Below are 12,216 nucleotides of genomic sequence, written 5' to 3' on the forward strand. Positions count from 1 at the left end.
AATTCTTTTCTGCTGTCAGAAATTTCTCCTTCTCTAAGTCCAGTAATTTCTTTAATTCATTCAGATCATTCTCAGACTTATGGAACTTCTCAGTTAAATTCTTTATCTTTGTATCGTTCCTTGGAGAGTTTTTATCAGCATTTAGTTTCTTTTGAACTTTTTGAAGTTTATTTGACAAATCTATATTAGACTTAGTCAGCCTTTTCAAATCATCATCATAGTTTTTCCGATCCGAACTCAGATTTTTTTCAATCTTTTCAATCTTATATTCAAATTCCTTCTCGATTCGTTCACACTCATTTTTATGATCTTTCTTTAAGTTTTTGATATAATCCTCATTAGCATAATTTTTAATGTATAAATTTCTGTAATTCTCTTTATGGTTCACAATGCTCTTTTCTAGCTCAACAATCTTCTCTATCATCTCCTTTATAATATCTGCCATTATGAAAAATTGATCAGTTAAGGATCTATGCAGTGAAATCAGATAAAATAAATAAGAACAGTTAAGCTCAAAAAAAATAGAAAAACACTAAAACTGATGAGAATTTAGTAAAACTACGTGAAACTGTCAAAAATCAGTAAAAACAGTCAAAACCGTTAAAAACAGTTAAAAACTGTTAAAACAGTCAAAGACAGTTAAAACTGATAAGAAACAATTTACGCGATCCAAAACAGATCAAAGATTCTCAAACAGTTAAAACACACACAAACAGAAAAACAAAATGATCCAAAAAATAAAATCTAAAAACAATTGAAAAAACACAAACAATTAGAAACCTAAAAATTAAAACTGTCCAAATCCAAAACAGCAGAAAATTTTACAATAACAACACAAGACGAAATATAACAACAATGTAGCTTCACTGATATGAACTCTCTTCACAGTATGCTTAGACTTTGTCAAAATTTGCTGGTACAAATAACTTCTCTCGGATCTTCGATACTCTGCTGTGTGAAAATCAAAAATCTTGAAACGTTCAAGTTTGCAATGTGCAGAAATGTTTATCCCTTGTAGAGACAGCAACGTCTTGCCACAACCTCAAAAGCAAGTTCAGACAGCAGACAAAGATTAGATCTGGACACAGTACTTCACAAATCACCTCTCTACAGTTAAACTCAAACAGTTAAAAGCTTGTGAGATGAAAGCTTAAATCGAGTAGGCTAAGCTATATAACTGTCAGCAACAATATAACTCAAACAATTGTATCTGCAGAAGTATTTATTTCACTTTTCAATCCAGATTCTACAGCTCCTATTAGCCCTTCTATATCTAATTTGGTAGTTGATGGCCTGCACTTATGAGGTGGCTTAAGTGTAGCAGCAATGTTCCAACTTTAGCTTCAAACAAATAGCAACCTTGCAATGCTTTAAAATGAAGTGAAATGAAACCCAGTTAAACTAACAATACCAGTTGAACTAACAAATCACAAACACAAATATTCGTGCATCATGCTTAAAAATACACTGAGTTTAGATATCATCACCTGTCATAATGTTCCCAAAAGAAAAGGATGCAGGAGCAGCTCAACAAGACCTCAGATATATCTTGTTACCACTTGGGCTGTTGTGTAGCTGAAAGAAGCTGTCAAAATGAAACAAAACAGAAACTCCTCAAAACAGTTATAGTTGCTAAATCAGAAAAACAATGACTGTTCAATTTTCTGTGCAATCACTCAATGTGAAAGTTAATCACTCACTGCATGAACTCAAACAGTCTTTAATTTTCTGTGCAATCACAACAGCAATTACATACAATTACAGAACCTGTGATGAATAAACCAATAGTGATCAACTTGAATAAGCTTCTGTTATAGTATTAAAAACCCTTAGCTGTCACCAGCACATTCTGCTTCAAATCTGTTTAAAAACATATCACTAAACCTGCTGCACTCTTCCTTGCTTTGCACCAGTCTATATGTGACCTCAGCTAGATAGTGTGCAATTTACAAATCTTTGCAATGTTGTATAAAGCTTCACAAGTATAACAACAAACTCTGCTATCTTGGTGGTGGAATTTGCTCGAGTTATTATGCAGCTTCAACACTCAAACCAACAGTAGCTACATCCAATGTTTCATTCAATGCTGTGTAGCTGCAGATGAGTCTGGTAATGCAGCTGCTTAAATCTTAATCCAGCATGTTGTGTGAATAAAAGCCTAATCCAGCCAGGAACTCTTGAAATACAAACCACAGACCTTTTCTACACAACAAATTGATAGATTCTGACTTTTGTGTACACACAACAAACACAACTGAGCACCCCTGTGTTCGATTTATAGAAATTGACTTTGAACTTGATCCCCTGGTCCTTCAACACAAACTCATCCAATCAATTAATAACAGGAACTAAATTGAACATGGTTGAAGATTGTAACAGTAAACAGTATGGATATTTATACAATTTAATGAATGAACAAATTACAGCACCTTGTTTTGCAATGAATCGAACAATCAAATCGAAATTCAATCACAGTTCTGTAATCAAATCGAACAAATCAAATCGAACAAACAGATTGCAATGACCAATGAAATTATCCATAATTTCAAAATCAAAACAGCAACACAGATGTCCAAATCAAGCCAGCAAATTAGAACACAGATGAAACAATCGAAGTCCGGTCAATAGTTGAACGATTTAACCCTACTCCGCTCAAGACTAAACTTAAACCGGTCATTAAACCGTTCAAGAGGTGATCGGTTTATGAATAAACCGCTCAAATTGAAAACCTAAACCTGAGATGGACTTACCTGAGTTGTACGAATCCGATTGAATGATGTGCGGTTTAGCTTAAACCGCTCAAGAAACCCTGTCAAGCAGTGTACGGTTTAACCTTGCTCGAATCCGATTGATGCACGATGAACAATCCGGTCAAGACTTCTGCGGAGAACTTCTTAATCYGCTGAAATGGTATGCGGTTTATACTTGTATCCGCTCAAACTTGAGATGTATCAAACAAAGTAGCAATCTGGTTCCAATACCTTGTGCGATTCCTTATCCGGTCAAGAAATAGCAAACAATGTGGCCGGACTCTTATCCGGTCAAAAATATGATGGGCCTGATTGATTTTAAGCCCAAAGAAAAAAAACAAAGTCTTTAAACCGGTTGGACTTTGGACGGTTTAACACAAACTAATTCAAACTAAAAAATAAAATCAGATTAAAACTATCAAAAAAACATAAAAACTGAAAAATTTTAACAAAAAATGGATCAAAAACACTGTTTTAAAGAAAAAATCAAGAACACGAAAAAAATTTAAAAAACAAAAAATCCGATTAAATCTTGATTTAAAATGATCAAATCACAAAAGTTTGTGAATAACAAATAATCACAATTCAATTCTGAGCATTTTGATCCTGTTTTTAACACAAAAACACAAGATTTTACGAAAAAATCGGATCAAAATCTAAAAAAATAAAGAACACGAAGAACAAAAAAAAAATCAGAAAATAAAATCTTCACTTATCTCTGATTTCTTCATCTGATTTCTTCATCTGATTTCTTGCAAACATGCTCTGATACCAATTGTTTGTCCCTATTTCAGTGATCAATCTTCATTAAGCTTCACAATAATGGCAAATCTGAATATTGCATTCAAGAACATCAAGAACATGTATATGAATATTGAGAGGAAAAGTCAATGCATTACAATTCAGTCAAACCCTCTCTTACGTATCTTGAATATTACAAATGAGCTCACTACTTACAATTACAAAGGTAACCTACTATTTATATGGTCAAACATCTAAAGACAAGTCAAAGTCAAACTCCTATAAGAAAAGTCAAACACGCTGACTTCAGTCCTATATTTAACTTTCAAGACGAAAACAATTAATACTGATTTTCAGTCCTAACAGAACCAGTGTTTGAGCTTGAAGTAAAGAGCATCATGGGAGTTTACACGAGAAATTTCTCATTATATGATTTTCAGACTGCTCTTGATAGAGGACTAAAGCTTATCAATTTGAAAACGCCAAGAAAGATCTGTGAAAATGATTCTATATCAATGAAAATTCTGAGTTTACCAGATATTGGGTTTTCTTACAAGAATCCAAACAACAATATAACAATCAATTTGTTCAGAACAATATATGAGTTTTCTGTCAATATTGATATGGCTAAAATCATCAAACAACAAAACGAGACTATTTAGAAAGAAAATGAAGAGATTCAGTCACAACTGAACAAAAGAAAGCAGTTATGGAACAAGAAGCTGAAAGATTTGTTGAGGAAATGATTGTTGAACGAGTGGTTGATCGAGTAGATATAGAGAAACAAGTTGAACCGTTGTTGAGCAAATGATTGTTGAATCGTTTGTTTTTGTTGGAGGCTTTTAGTTGAAACTTGTCTTCCTGTATGTGCTTATACTAGTGCAAGTTATTTTTTGGTTAAAAACCAAACTGGGGCAGACTTGAAAAATCAAGTTTTACGTACTTTCTTTTGAAAAGACCACACAAGCTCTTTTAACACTATACAAAAAATCTGCATTTACATTTTCTCCAACCCCAAGTTTCAAAGTTCTTTGTACTCATAATTGCTTCTTCCTAAGATAATTCGGTAGTTAAATTCAAGAAAGTAGCTCATATGGTATCCACTATCCACACATAGTTTTATAAACAACTTACTATAACAAGTAGGTCCAATACACTAACATCAACTTGAAAGCCTATAAATTATGAATACAACGGACATATCTTTTAACATTAACAATGAGTTGTAGCTTGCTGCCTTAAGATAGCATACTATGAAACACAGTAACTTCCTTTTCTATGTTTGTATGTATGTATAAATGTGTGTGTATATATATATAGTAAATGATAAACTTTCAAGATCTTAAGCATCACTGAACCAATTGCAACTCCATATATGATAGCTAGCATTTGGGAGCACCTAAATCAAAGCCAAAAAGTGATGTCTTAACTCAGCTTATTTAGTTCAATTCTTAACTAGACTTTGCCCACTTTCTAATTTAAAACAACAACAAGCTAGAATCCTTAAACATACCCACAATATAATTGTTCCCTAAATCTTCCATATTCTTTATATAACAGGACTTGTTAAACATTGATTTAAACAAACAAAATCAAACATTTATTCATCAACCAAAAACATAAAGAAGCCCTAAATAGATCAACGGTAACAAATCATTACTCATCAAATAAAAACCCTAATCTTGAAGACCTTAGACATAAACGAATGGTAATGACATACCTGAAATTGTAGATGGAGCCTGATTAGAGCGTATTGCCAATGACAAATAGAGGAAGGCGAACGAGAGAATGAGGATGAAAACAGGAAATCGATGAACTATAATGAAGAGTTCTGCAGTCTTGATTGCTTCTGAAACAGGGACGATTGATATTGAAAGGATGAAGAATGCGATTGAAATAGGGTGAAAGGAGGATAAAAGCGAAAAAAAATCTGCAATGTATCTCTAACTGCGATAAGGAGGATAATGCTTGCTGACCGATTGTTGTCGGGTCAGAGGGACGGTCAGACCCTCTTTTCATAATAAGTGACTAGTAAACATTCCACTTCTTATCAAGGTAATAGGCTCTTATTCAATAAATGTCAATAAGAAGCAAGTAAACAGCCCCTAAGTGGGACAAAGTGATCTTTTTTTTGTCCCACCAAATAGGTGAAACAAAAGACAAGATTGATGAATTATTTAATTACTTATGACAAATTAGAACCTTTCACAATTTCAACTACCTACCTTACTCTCGGCCACTTTTGTCCCGTAGTTTTGTCCTGTGCAATTCTATACAGTCTTGTCTGCATACTTCCATGTTGAATAGTAGGTGTAGGTGATTTTAGTGTCATAAATCATTTGATTGTGGTTGTTATTTACATGAGATCGATTAGGTGATAACACAAACATAAGTGAATTAGGAGATGCGGATTGCACACTCAAAAATGTTGGTGGAAAATTGACCAAGTCTGGATCAGAGATAGAGTCAGAACTTTGGACCATGGAGTCAAAATTCTAGACCAGTTTTGGACGTTCCTTTTGATTCTGATACAATTGTAATTGTTCCTGATTTTATCTGTCAACAGTTATAACCTTCTGTAACCATCGATTGTTCACATACATATATCACTGAGAATCTTGGTGTATATAAGGACTCGACCCACAACCTTTGAGAAAAGGGTTTCTCTTTTGCCAAAACAAAATTCATGATATCCATGGCGATAAGGATGAATTATTGTATTTGGAAAGTAAACTTTTATGATCTAACGAATAGATTCGGGCAAGGGAAGCTTGTAGTAATATGTTGGTGCCGGTTAAAAATAGAATGTGAATGAGTACATGAAAATCATAATATGAAGTTTGTTGCGTTAATATGTTGGTCATGGTAACTTGTTTGTTGATCAAAGTCAGTTTTATGAAGATTTTTTAACAAAAAAGGGTTGATCTATGTAGATGTAGACAAGACATCGTTTTAAAATAAGTTCATAAAAATAATAAAATAAATAAATATATTATTATTATTATTATTATTATTATTATTATTATTATTTCAAACTTTTGGTAGCACAAAAATACAATGAACACAGAAATAAAGCACATCATGCACATGCAATAGTAAGATTTGGAATAATTCATGAAACAAAAAATCTATATTTGGTAACGTAATCGATAAGTCAGTTATTGGTTGAAAAATTAACTGATAGTTGAAACGTTGGTTTCATATATCAGTTATTTGGAAAATATAAAATAACAAAAAAAACATCTAAAAATTAGTCAACTTAACCTCATATAATATCTATATTATATTATAAAACATTTAACAAAAACACTTAAAAACTACTTTTTATGTATAAAGTATTGTTTATTAATGCATGTTACTTAAAACTCGGGATTACAAGTAGATTGTGCGTAAGTACAACTTATTAAAGCTCCATATCTGAATTCGTGTAACTAACTGCAGATAAACCTAATCAAATACAGGATAAACATCTCATTTTAAATATAAAAAATCTAAAATATAATTAGGATAATCATTAAGTTCTAACAAAATACTTAATTATTATCTTTATAAAATGTTATATTATTAAACCAAAAATAAATTATTTCATTATTAAACTTAAATTAAATTATAATAAAAAAATAAATTAAAGAAATTACATAAAAAATGAGAACTTTTAAATAGTTGATTTGTTGATATTAGCATTGATATATTTTTTTCAAATTTTTATGATATCTTCAAATTTATATTTTATTCAAAAATAAAGTCATTATTGTTTTCTTAAAAACACATAAAATCGTATTATAACATCGACAAAGACAAAGAATAAAATAGAACATTAAAGTTGAAATGTGTCTCGCTGCATTGTGCGAGTACTCTTCTAATAATTAAATAAATCGGATGATTAATAGAACTTATAATTTAATGATATATAATTATTTGTAGTTTTACGCAATCAAATACAAATGTTAGAGAAAATTTACATCGTTTGATTATTTAAATCAAGTGTTACACGTAATATGAAGAAAAATTGTGTCAATCATATATTATCTTAAATTAATTAATAATTTCTTCAAAACAATTAATACAATGATTAAATTAAATATTTTATAAAACCACTAATCGAGGTTTTATTAATTACGAAACAGAAAATATAACTTTAAAATTTATATGACTTATAAAATAACTAGTTGTGTACCCGTGCAATGCAGTGGAAACCATGAATTTTAACGATTTTGAAGTTTTAGTGGTTTTGTTATAGAAAATTTTAACAATGATATAACTTACACTTGGTCTTTACATATTAATATGATTTGAATAAATAAGAGTTATGATTCCAGTTACAGTCTATCAATGGAAAAAATTGTGTGACGGTTTAAAATCCAATATATTTAAACCAATCCAACCTAAGATAAATATATATTGAAATATAAAAAAAATTACATCTTGGATTAGGAATATGGTTAAAATGTTTTTGATGAGTTCAAATATTCTTGGATAGTTTGATAAAAACAAACCAATTTAATCATATGATATTGGTCTACTGTGCAATTTTAGTTTGATAAACAACTGATATACAAAAACAATTGAAGTAAACACTTACTGGGCCATTTACCTAATGAATGAACATGACAAGTACCGAGAATTTAAGTCGACAAAAGCGACGGTAAAGATAGAATCTTGCTCGATAACTCAACTTATTACAATTCTTTCACAACTCAATTTGGTATAGCATTAAAAAATAAAATAAAACCTAAAAGTTTAAAGACAAATAGTTCAACACCAACAAGCACTCAACAATCATCGAGCTTTCAAGAAGCTTTATTGGTTAAAACTTGAAATTTCTGAGAATTAGTATATATATAGCGTTTAAAATGGAAACTTTTACATGAACAAACCTTTGGTTCTCAAAACAGATGTCACCTACATATTTTAGGTGTATGACCAAACATATTTTTTCATAAAATACGAATGTATTTTAAATCTGATATTTTCAATATCTAGACATTATAAATAGAGATTTAAGAGCTAAACCTATTAAAGTTATCCATTTGACCTTGGATGCTCAAACTTCAAGATCATTAATAACAACCTCACTTAAAATTGGTCTGAGCATCATAAGTTTTCACCAATGACTAAAACATGATTCTTGGAACTTACATAACTGAGAAAATGTGCCACTTTTGCCCAGGCTTTTTGTTTCCAACAGCAGAAGGATGCATAGGAGTTTCCATCCTTTAAGATGCATAAATAAGAGGAATGTTAATACTTTTAGGAGAATTCCATTCTAAAACAATAGACGATAAAAAAACAAGAAATTTGATACCATTACTTGATTCTTTTACCAAATAAGTTGTATCATTTACCTTCTTTTTGCTGAAAGGCTTGCCAAAGGTTGCTTATTGACCCCATTTGTAACCTGCAGCAACAAATTCTCACAAGCTTAAGTTGTATAAAAAGTTGTCAAAACTTAAATCACAAATACCACCTTAGAAGGAGTTATCAAAGGTATCACACAACATTTGGGTGTGGAATGAGCAATAGGAGCAGGTTTTGTACTTTCCTAAACAGAAGGTACATGTTCATAAAAGACAGAAACAGAAAAACTAACGGGAACAATTCAGTAGAGTGGAATAAGAAATAAGGGAACAAAAAAGACTCCAGCTGAACTGAATGTAAAGCAAATCTCTGATTCCCTAACCTCTCCACCTGACGATTACGGGCATTCTTTCAACAGAATATAGCAGAGCCAACATAGAGATCGAATTGAAAACGAAAACGAAAACAAAAACAATCCTAACCCTAACACAGGTCAAACTTATCTTCCTTTTGTTATAGTCAAATCTTTATGATACTCCTCTAATTCTTCACACTTTCCTTCAAGATCTGAATTTCAAAATATGAGAAGAAGCATATTAGGATCACTTGGGTTTTATTGCTATTTACTAGTAGACTAAAAAAGCCTTCAAAACCTTTCATTTCCAAGGTTTTTAGGAGACCAAACATGTAAATGCGGCAAGATCTAAAGTTTGAACAAATATAAGTGAACATACCAACATACTCATAAATAATTATCACAAAATAGTGATGAGATAGAACACTCATACTAAAAACAGGGATGTTTCATTCCTTGGAGAAATAATTTTTTTACCCAAAATATAAGTAGACATAGGTTTGTCCATGGCAATTGTTGCACAATAAAATATACAAAAAAAAAAATTAAAAATGTCATATATGTATAACACAATATATAATAAAAATCAAAGATGTTTAACAGGATCAAAAAGAAAACTAAATGGCGAACCTAGTTCAAGAACAAAAAAAGATTTATGATCAAGCACTTTGCTTTAGAAATTTAGGGTTTTAGAGACTTATGGAGAAGTCAAAACTTTGGAGAAGTGCAACGAAGATAAGACTACACCTAGCACCAAATCTTCAATTTGCAACTCACCACACCGAATATATAGCTCTTCATGACATCAAATATAAGTGGAGTTGTATTCTTGCATTAGTGAGGATTTCATCTTTACTGTGTTAGCCACCTGCAAATGACAATCAACCAAAACATCATACATGGTTAAGGTCAAAAACAGACAAGGGTGAGATAGTATGTAAAATCTATGAACAAAGAAGTACAAACAAAAAAAGTAACCCAACAAACAATAAATGAATTTATATCAAATGCAATCAGTAATTTGCACGAATTCTTAATAGCAAGTAGCAAATGTGCATGTTTTTCACATGGTATTAAGGGGTTATTTTTCGAAAAGCTTATCGGTAAGTGCTTACAGGGCCACTTTACCTTATCTAGCAAATATGACAAGGATTGGGAATCTTACCCAGCAAAAGCAATAACAAGGACTGAAAGTCATACCAGGTAAGTGAGAGTGAATCAGCTTACACGATAAGATCTTATCAGACCAGTAACCGCTTAATGAAACTAAATCTTACCTCGTAATAGAACACACTGAAAATGTCATTTTAATGAAACTAAATCTTACCTCGTAAGTTAAGTACAAGTATTTACTATTACCGGTAACTGCTTACATAGACCCTATCACATGATCCTCGTAGGTGCAAACACCACATACCTGTAGTGAAAGTGTAAATGAGTTCTGTAGTGAAATATTAATCACAAAAAGTAAATGAGTTTTGTAGTGAAATATTAATCACAAAAAGTGTAAAACAGATAACTATACATGTGACCTGGTAAACTTCAAATAGAACAAGACCTAAAAGAATCCATGACAAGTTCGAATTCAGATTATTACAAAGGACAGAAAGAGGCCTTGAAAGGTTTATTATTAGTTCTGAAGCTGATTCCAGGAACATATTTCAACTAAATAGCAAAACCCCTTCAAAAGCATCAAATTTTCAACATAATTAACATCAAATTATAAAATTTCACTCTACAAAAACAAATGGTCCAATGCTAAGATGCATATACATACCAGCTTTCTAAACCATTTTCACAAACCGAATCGAACCAAATCATATCTTCTTGCAAACTTATACTATAAAATCCACCAACAAATAATAATAAAACAAAAATTTATTGCATTATCGATGACATCAAACTTTCCCATGTCAATTGGGTCTTTAGTTTTTTAATTTTACCAAAGAAACAAAACAGTAATTTTTATTGAAAAAGAAGATGAAAATAGGAGAAAATGGATTACATCAGTGGTACTTCTTGGGTAATAAATAAAACCAAAGATAAGGAGTCTTTTGTGGCCCTTGATGATTAGAGAAACCCATTTGGAAGCCATAGTAATGAATTGAAGAATAGAGAAACCCATTTTATAAGTGAGATAACTGCCATTTGGAAGAGAGAGGGTTAAAAACATCCAACTCTAAACACAACAAAGCAAAAAAATTATTCCTCAAAAATGATCATTCATAAAAAAAAAAACATTGATACAACCAAAACATGTATAATAGGAAAGCATAAAATACATTGAAGGAAAAATTTGTTGAAGGAGAAAGGTCAAACCTAAATAGTGATGGAGAAACTCAAATGCGTAAAAGGAAACCCTAATGCAGGTAATACATCAAAGGTGATAAGAAAAACCTTTAGGGAGATGAAGCAAAGATGGAGAACACGATTTGGCGTAGAGATGGAGCCGAGAGGAGCATCGACAATGGAGCGAGGTGACGATGGAGCAAGGTGACAATGGAGAGGAGGAGGAAGGAAGCAGATACTCAGGAGGAGGTGATGGTGGAGAGGAGGAGGATGAGGTATGGGAAATCAATAGATGGATGGTTATCAATTGCAGATAAATCTCTTATTTGGCTTACCATTTTAAGTCCTAATAACATTATCTGCAGATAAATCTCTTATTTGGCTTACCATATTGACTTCACACCATAGATGGATGGATGGTTATCAATTACTGTTGATCCTTTCTCTCAGTGATTTGATGATAATCCCTTTTTCCTTTTGATGTATTTTAGTTTCTGTATTTTCAGTTCCAGCGATCAATACACTGAGCATGTTCAATGATCGCTGAAAACTCACTTTGTAAATCATTCAGAGACAACGATACTTCAAGAAAACAACACTCAMACCAAAGATCCTTCAGCAAACATCGAAGACTGAAACTGAAGATTAGAGACTGACGCGTACGTGATCTGAAGCGGTATTCAGTGATTACAAGTCTGTCTAACTATGTGTGAAGACTGCTCTAGCTTCAGCGAATGATGATAAGACCTTCAGGTCGTTCCAGCATTCAGCGATCAAAAGAAG

General features: G+C 31.8%; 1 long non-coding RNA gene across 1 annotated transcript; it reads right to left on the reverse strand.

Annotated features, from left to right (window-relative positions):
• Window positions 1-2,250: 2,250 nt before the first annotated feature.
• LOC112523055 lies at window positions 2,251-2,804 on the reverse strand. The gene is made up of 3 exons (XR_003070236.1): window positions 2,751-2,804; window positions 2,430-2,477; window positions 2,251-2,310 (listed from the first exon to the last, which is right to left on the reverse strand). It is a non-coding gene; the product is annotated as an uncharacterized LOC112523055 (long non-coding RNA).
• Between the last annotated feature and the right edge of the window lie 9,412 nt (window positions 2,805-12,216).

The sequence above is a fragment of the Cynara cardunculus genome (genome assembly GCF_001531365.2).
Source record: "Cynara cardunculus var. scolymus isolate 2C chromosome LG 12, CcrdV1, whole genome shotgun sequence".
Lineage (NCBI taxonomy): Eukaryota > Viridiplantae > Streptophyta > Magnoliopsida > Asterales > Asteraceae > Cynara > Cynara cardunculus.